The 7,832-nt window shown below is 37.0% G+C and overlaps 1 protein-coding gene and 1 long non-coding RNA gene across 3 annotated transcripts in view; one reads left to right on the forward strand and one right to left on the reverse strand.

The window, feature by feature from the left end:
- LOC118744480 (protein jim lovell) overlaps positions 1-7,832 on the forward strand; it is a 68,040-nt gene that overhangs the window by 27,059 nt on the left and 33,149 nt on the right. The window lies entirely within an intron of this gene.
- On the reverse strand, positions 5,223-7,034 carry LOC118744481. The gene is made up of 2 exons (XR_004993543.1): positions 6,828-7,034; positions 5,223-5,303 (listed from the first exon to the last, which is right to left on the reverse strand). It is a non-coding gene; the product is annotated as an uncharacterized LOC118744481 (long non-coding RNA).

Here is a 7,832-nt window from a genome sequence, read left to right on the forward strand (position 1 = left end):
AAAAAAATTTTATGTAATTAACATTGCGATGGCCTAGGGTAGGGACAAGAAAACTTAATTTTGAGTCGTAGGTTACGTACCGGTATGAGGCTTTTCAAAAGTTTGCATTGCGAGTAAAAAACATTCAAACTTTAACATGGAAGATGTTACGCATACGCCATGTACGAGTATGATTAAATACGCCTATTTAGGACAGGGCGTATAAGTAACATTATTTCCTGCTCATATTTCATACAAAAAATTATTGCTCATTTTCATTTGACCGCTTAAAACATAATTATTTAAGCATCGATTTTCATCAGAAGTTGCTTGTCTTTTGGCAAAAGAACAGGCTTTAATACAAAGGGAAAATAGTTACAAGAGATTTGTAATTTTTTTTTTTTAATTTTACCTTGTTAAGGTTCGACTTTTTTCATAGAAATTAAAATATCTTAGGAAAATTACCTGATCTGGAAAATTGTATACAAATCCATAATCGACGACCCAATATTAAGTTAACGTATTTCGGCATTTTTTTTTTTTTTTTGTATTTTAAAAACTTGAGATTTTCCCTACCGTGTAGTTCATAGTTTTCGTAGACTCTAACAAACAGTTTATATTAATCAGTTCGTGATCCGTGAAGTTACATTTTACTAGAGGATATTAAAGGTTTAACCAATTTTCCACCACTTCATTAACTTCCATCGACACATTTCATTTCACTGTTTAGTTTTACCTAGGGGGCAATAGTGACCTGCAAAAAACGTGAGTGTGAATACAATTAATTAGCGGACAAACAAATGCGTAGTCCAACTGTCTGCCAGCGTTCATTTTAAGTGAACTTGTTACTTTAGCGGCTTTTGTAAGTATGTAAAACAAAAGTAAACAACAAAAACAAAAATGTATAGAAATGTTATAATAAAAGTTAATAAAATGGAATTTATCGATGTTATTTAATACGCAAGGCCATTGCAGAGCTCAAATTTCCAGATGCTTGTTGGGGCGTTGGAAAAATAATTATATATCTCAAACAAGGTGGGCAAGTTGTCTTGGAGATATTGGCACAGGCTATGCGGTAGCGACTTGCACACATTTCTTGACTGGTGGGTGCCCTTATCTGCGGATTGTCATGTAGGTTGTTTTAGTTGCGAATCAATTACATACATTTAGAGCGCTGAAGTACAAATAAATTCTTGATTTTTTACTTCTGCTTGTTTTTTTTTTTGGAAGTTACAGGCAAGCTGCAATGCAGTAAGAACAAATGTACTGTCAAAATGGAAAGACCCCAGATTCTGTCACACCAATATTCCAACCAACTACCCCGATACGTTTAGGTCCCCAGACTACACAACAAGACCGATGGAGCTCGAGAATAAGTTCTCCACTCGTATCCCTTCGAGGAAGTATTGAGAGGATGACTCGGTCTGGAGCCTCTTAAGATAGCTTCACAGCCATCTACACAGATGGCTCCAAACTAAATCTAAGAGTAGGGAGTGGGATACTCTCTATGGACCTCTCCTAGATCTCTGCTTTAGGCTACCAGACCACTGCAGTGTCTTCCAAGCAAAATTTGCGGCTATAAAAAAGGCTGCACTCTGGCTTGGCGAATCTTCTTTCTACCTTCCTTCAGTAAACCATATACTCGATAGCCTACCTCGGATATAACTGCGATAGCATGTGGGAAAGCCCTTACTAATTTAGCTTCAAAATCTACTACTCACATCGTGTGAGTACCAGGCCGCAGGGTCATTCAAGGTAACTGTGTGCTGCGGACGAGCTTGCGAGCTGCTCTCATGCAGCGGGCATACCCCTATCTACCTGCAAGACATGGCTCGGAACATACTTCGGTGGTAAGGCAAACAAAAGATGGTCGGAAGAACCCACGTGTGGGACGACTCGATAAATCTGGCCCATCTTCGACAAGAAAAGATCCGACGCACTCATTAGATTAGAACACCCTCTACTAAGGCTGGTGAACGGTATCATTGCAGGCCACTGCTTAATGGAAAGGCATGTTCGCAGAATGGGTCTGCCGGCTAATTACTTCTGCCGTGATTGCCGCGACGAGGACGAAATCGAGAGCGTGGGGCACTATCTCTGTCACCGGCCTTATGTGGGCAAGAGGACGCTCATTTCCCCACCACCGTTTTGCCTGTCTCGCCGATCTAATTGAAGCAGGCATTTACGAATGAGGAATTTAGGCAGCAGCTACAACCTAACCTACTTCTGGTTTTATTCAAAGATGGGTTGTGTTTCTTGAAAAACTAGTATTGGACACACAAAACAGGGCGTATGAGTAACATTTGTTAGACCGTTGATACAATGCATGCACCAGAAAATAATTACCAGCATTTTTGGACTTTTCAGCCGAGCAATAGCCTTCAGAGCAATATCGTATGAGACAACAAAGATGTCTTTTAAGAAATTATACAAAAAAAATCATTTAGCCAGTAATGAAAATCGCTGGTTTGTTCTGAAAAAAACTTCGTTAATACAGGTCATATCTCTGAGCTTCGGAACTTGTTCTTCGATTTGTGCTTAAGCCATGACATACCCCCACCAAATTGCAATTTTATACTCATTCTAGTTTTGACTAAAATTTTTACATATACACATATGTATGTACATATTTTCTACTAAAAATTTCATCACCATATTTACAGAGTCGTTTATTTTTTCGCATTAGAGCGTAGCGTAGCCAACACCAGTAGCTACCCAACCGATGGCTGATAGCCAAGTATAGCGCGATAAGAATACTAAATCCCAAATGCGCCTATTTCTGAAAAACCCACAACTACGCTGCCACACATCTAATAAATAACTAACGATCATGCATTTACATATACAAGTTTGATTACTACATACACTTGTTAGCTAGAAACCTAAGTATAGCGCCTGGAAAGTATTCAACTGTCGCGCATGCGCTGACGTTTTCTCTATCTCTCAGTCTCGTGTTGTTAGACAAACGAGTATTGGAGAGCTACAGAAGTTAAAAAAAAAATGTATGCGTAAATGCATGTAAATGTAGTACATACTTATGACAGCATGTTTCCACGCATTGAATTGTATAAATGCATATTTATGTAAATCGAGTTTGTCGCGCTTTCGCGTCGTGTGGTTTTTGAATGAATACATTTGTTCTACATAATATGCATTTTTATTTTGTGCTATTTGTGAAGAGAAGGTAATGTGGCGCTGTCTATGGAACTCCTCACACTATTGGAACAAACCTTTAAAATGTATAGGATTAGTGGAACGCTAAAACTTAGAGTACGCGACCTCTAGATATCTTTCTAACACACAACGTTGTTTTAATTATCATTGATTTATCATACATAGATATCTGTTTCTCTGAAAGTATATGCATACTGTATGTACATCATTCGAGAACCAATGTGATTGATATCTTAACAACATGATTTTTAAAACGAACTATATAAATAGACATTTAAAATAAAGTTCTACGCATATCAAAACACTGCTTAGCTGCTAGCTGAAAAAAAACGCTCGCCTCTCTTCAAAATTAACTGAATATTTACGTACTATTGAGTATCGTTTTGCGGTTTCTGCAGTTAACTTTATTTACTTAGTGGTACGATCGTTGTCTAAGGTTTACCACCCGTCTTGTGCGCAACAGCTCATGCATACTTAATTTATTGTTGTATTTCATACGAATACATATATTTGCATATGTACCAAAAGCCTTGCATACATGTAAGTTTTGTAGAAAATTTGTATGTATGCACATTAGAGCGCACCAGAAAAAACAAGTTCTCCTTACACCACTATGTTGCACATTTTTTTGCAAGGCAATTTCGAAAAAAATTGTTTTTTTTTTTTGGGGGCGAACGTAAGGGTCGCCTTTTTACAGTTTTCGTAATATCTTCGGCAGATGTTCTTTTGTTCAAAAGTTCATTGACCTCAAGTACCCCGTTTTTGTGCTTGCCCAATAGATTTCCGTTCCTGCAACCCTAACGTACCACCCTAGTGTCAGTAAATTGCAGCTCGCCAAAAATCATTAAACTTTTGCTGAGGAAATATTATATACTTATTGCAGTAGAACTCCTAAAAAAAATAGTATATGTTTCACCTAGGTTCGGGCAAAACAAAAATTTTTTCGGAGTTGCTTTTCAAAAATATTTTATGCTCAGTGGTATACGGTGATTTTTTTTTCGTTTGCTTGTAAGGTGGTACAGTCTAATGCACATATCTAATTGAAATGTACGTTAATAAATACATTGATTGCTTGCTTTTGGTAGTCCAGTCAACGTATTCGCATATTCTAAACGGATCCGAAAATATGTATATATATTTTTTTGACATCAACAATTTTTTCTTTGATTGCTTCTACGAGTATTAAAATGCTATGCTACATTCTTACATACAAACATTCATTTGTGTTCATATATGCATGTATGTATGTACATATATTAAATAAACAACGCTTACTATTCGTCAGTCAATTAGTCTTGCAGTCGTTCAGTCAGACAGACCGTTACTTGGTCGATGAATCTCTAGCACTTATTTTCGCCATTCGCCGATTACTCATACGCCTTGGTTAGCTCGTTGCCGATAAAATTTTGGTTTAAATTATGGCTGACAATCAGGTCGCGCTCAATTCGTGAGACCTTCATTTAGTCATTGTTAAACGTACGCGAGTAAGTATTTATGTATGTGTGAGTGCGTGCTTACAAAAAAAGAGAGAAATCTCGCACATTTCCAATCTAAGTATGTACATATATTCATTTTTTTCTTCTTAAGTATATCTTTATATTTTACTTGTATATTTGATTTGATGTCGCTGTGCTTTGTCATTCATCTTCACCGGCTCAGTTCTGTGCCGCCAGCTCGCTGACTGCGTCGTTTGGCCTTTTTGTTTTGAAATACACGTCCGAATCGTTGTCGCAAATTTTCGGCGGGGGTTTTCCTTTGTTGCAGAGTACTTAAGTTAATTTTTTGCGTCGCAAATCAAGAAATTTCAATTAAAAAAATTTTACGAAACCCAGGTTTTATTAAAAAGTATTACTTTCTGTATACAAACTCTGTTCGACGCGTATGTTTATACAAATAAATATTACTAAATTGATGTGGTGTGCCAAATATGCTCACAGGTAAATTTGTGCTGCTCAAATTGTGGCTCATTGTGTCTGATTGTGCTGTGAACCTGTTTATGAAATCCTATGGTTGTGTTTGTGTTGACGTACATACTAATGCTTTGAGGTATGCCTCAATTTTTTTTTTTCTATATTAATGCGTTTAAAATCGAATATTTGTTGTTGTGTGTGTCTATGTGCACACGTGCGTCAATTCAATAGCCGACTCACCTGTTGAGTAAAGACAGAAATTAAATTTAGCATAGAATTTACGCTAGTTGGAAATTTCAAAATATTTTGAAATCAATGAGTAATAGAAAGTGATTTAAATTTACTTGTAGTAGATCATTGTAGTCTTAGCCGGATATTTTAAGATGTGACTGATGTGATAATTGCATATGAAGTAATTGTCTATGACATTAAATTCCTGCGATGCGATGTAACGTTAAGTCGTGCGATATTATCGTGGGATATATGTACATTATGGCGGGTCACTTTGTATGGTAGTTTTTTTTGTGTACTATGAGCGTTAAGCACAGGAGGATTCTACGGGTGATTCTAAGCCAATTTGCAGAAGAAACTATGGATACAAAATCAATTTGGAGTTTGCCAAATTGAGAAAAGAGGTTTCCTAGCATTTTGCCGTAGTGTCGTAAAGTAGTGCTTAAATTTTGTATAAAAACGAGGAATCAATTTCTGCCTTAAATTTTTCTCAAAACTTCCATCAGAGGGCGGAACAGTGAAAATTTTCCAATTTTCTTCGAAACTTATTTTCGCAGTTTGGCAAGCTCCAAATTGATTTTAGACCCAAGGTTTCTTCGGCAAATTTGCTTAGAATTACACATAGAATTTGCCTATGATATACGCTATGAACCAATTTACTCAGGAATTGGATATGATATCACAAAATCTGATGCAGCGATCTGATATTGATTGATGTGATGTGATTAGGTGATTTGACTAATTTTCACGCGATGTTATAAAAAATTTTTAATTATGATAGATACGTTCGCACAAAACTTATAGCAACATGTTGGCATACACACTTGCATACGTATGTACGTCGGTACGATGTTACGTGAGGTGATGTGATGCGATGCCATCTTATGACTAGTTTGCTAAAAAATGTTAAGTTATCCCAAAAAATACTTAAAATTTTCGCATTAAATAAAAAATATATTCGCTTATTACGGAGCTGAAGTCAGATCTAAAAAATTCAAAATGGCGGATGATTTGTAACAAAATTACTACATACATTTTTACGAAACTCTCTGTTTGGCGGTTTTCGGGTTCGCTAATTACGAATCTGAAGTCAGTTTTGAAAAATTCAAAATGGTGGATCCAATATGGTAGATGATTTAAAAAAATATATATACTTTTTTTGAAACTGTTTATAAAGGGAGTTATGGAGTAGCTGATTTCGAATCTGAAGTCAGATTTTGAGTACTCAAATGGCATGTTAAAATATGGCGGATGACTTAAAAAAAAATTAATACATTTTTATGAAACTTTCTATAGGCGGTTTGTTGAGATTAATGCATATTTAAAAGAAGGTCGGGCACCAAAACTTTTAGGTTTATAACTATAAATTTCACCACTTTTGATTAACTGCTGGCCCATGGTGCGATGGCTTTATGCAAGTTTTATGGTAATTACTCTCACAGCCAACACTCTCTCAAACCTGTTTCAATCATCTCTTATAAACTGCCACATAAAACAACAATCAATTAATCGTATTCTCATTCTCATACTCACCAGGTCGCGATGATCTCTCACCTTCCAGCAGTCTCAACGGCTATTCGGCCAATGAAAGTTGTGATGTTAAAAAGATTAAAAAGGGTCCAGCGCCGCGACTACAAGAGGAACTGTGTTTGGTGTGCGGCGATCGGGCATCAGGTTATCATTACAATGCGCTCACCTGCGAAGGCTGTAAGGGTTTCTTTCGTCGTAGTGTCACGAAAAATGCTGTGTATTGTTGCAAATTTGGGCACTCCTGCGAAATGGACATGTATATGCGACGTAAATGTCAAGAGTGTAGACTGAAGAAATGCCTAGCGGTAGGCATGCGACCGGAATGTGTTGTGCCGGAGAATCAGTGCGCTATGAAGCGGCGTGAAAAGAAAGCGCAAAAAGAGAAGGAAAAGCAGACGACAGGCAATTCGCCGATTATTTGTAAGAGTGAGTCAATAAAGAATGAGATACTCGAACTGATGAACTGCGAACAGCCGTCGCATCCAACATGTCCGGTAAGTAATCATTTGAAGTGGTGTTAAGGAATTCTTTAACTATTTTTATTTTTTTTATTTACATATTTTTAGTTGCTACCTGATGACATTGTGGCCAAGTGCAAGGCGAGCAACATTCCGCCGCTTACACGCAATCAGTTGGCGGTTATATACAAGTTGATCTGGTATCAGGATGGCTACGAACAGCCATCGGAGGAAGATCTCAAGCGTATTATGGTGAGTTGATTGAATAAAACACAATGCGAAATAACCGATCGTAAACAGCTTCGAAATGCAATCCTCTCAAAGTTTGTCTTATTCAATTAGACGATTTTTTGCCGACTGAATTATGAATAGCTGCCATGATAGACATTTTGCCTTAAACCGATAAGTTAAGAGCGATCACTCTCGCCATTTATTTGCTTTTCTGTTTCGATCTAAACTAATAATATCGTAAGCGGTCTTTACTGAATGGACCCATTAATAGATTCTTCGACGATGTCCTAGACCACCTTTCCGCCCCTTCTAAAATGGG

Source organism: Rhagoletis pomonella, unplaced genomic scaffold (assembly GCF_013731165.1).
Source record: "Rhagoletis pomonella isolate Grant_MI unplaced genomic scaffold, Rhpom_1.0 Rhpom_scaffold_00008, whole genome shotgun sequence".
Lineage (NCBI taxonomy): Eukaryota > Metazoa > Arthropoda > Insecta > Diptera > Tephritidae > Rhagoletis > Rhagoletis pomonella.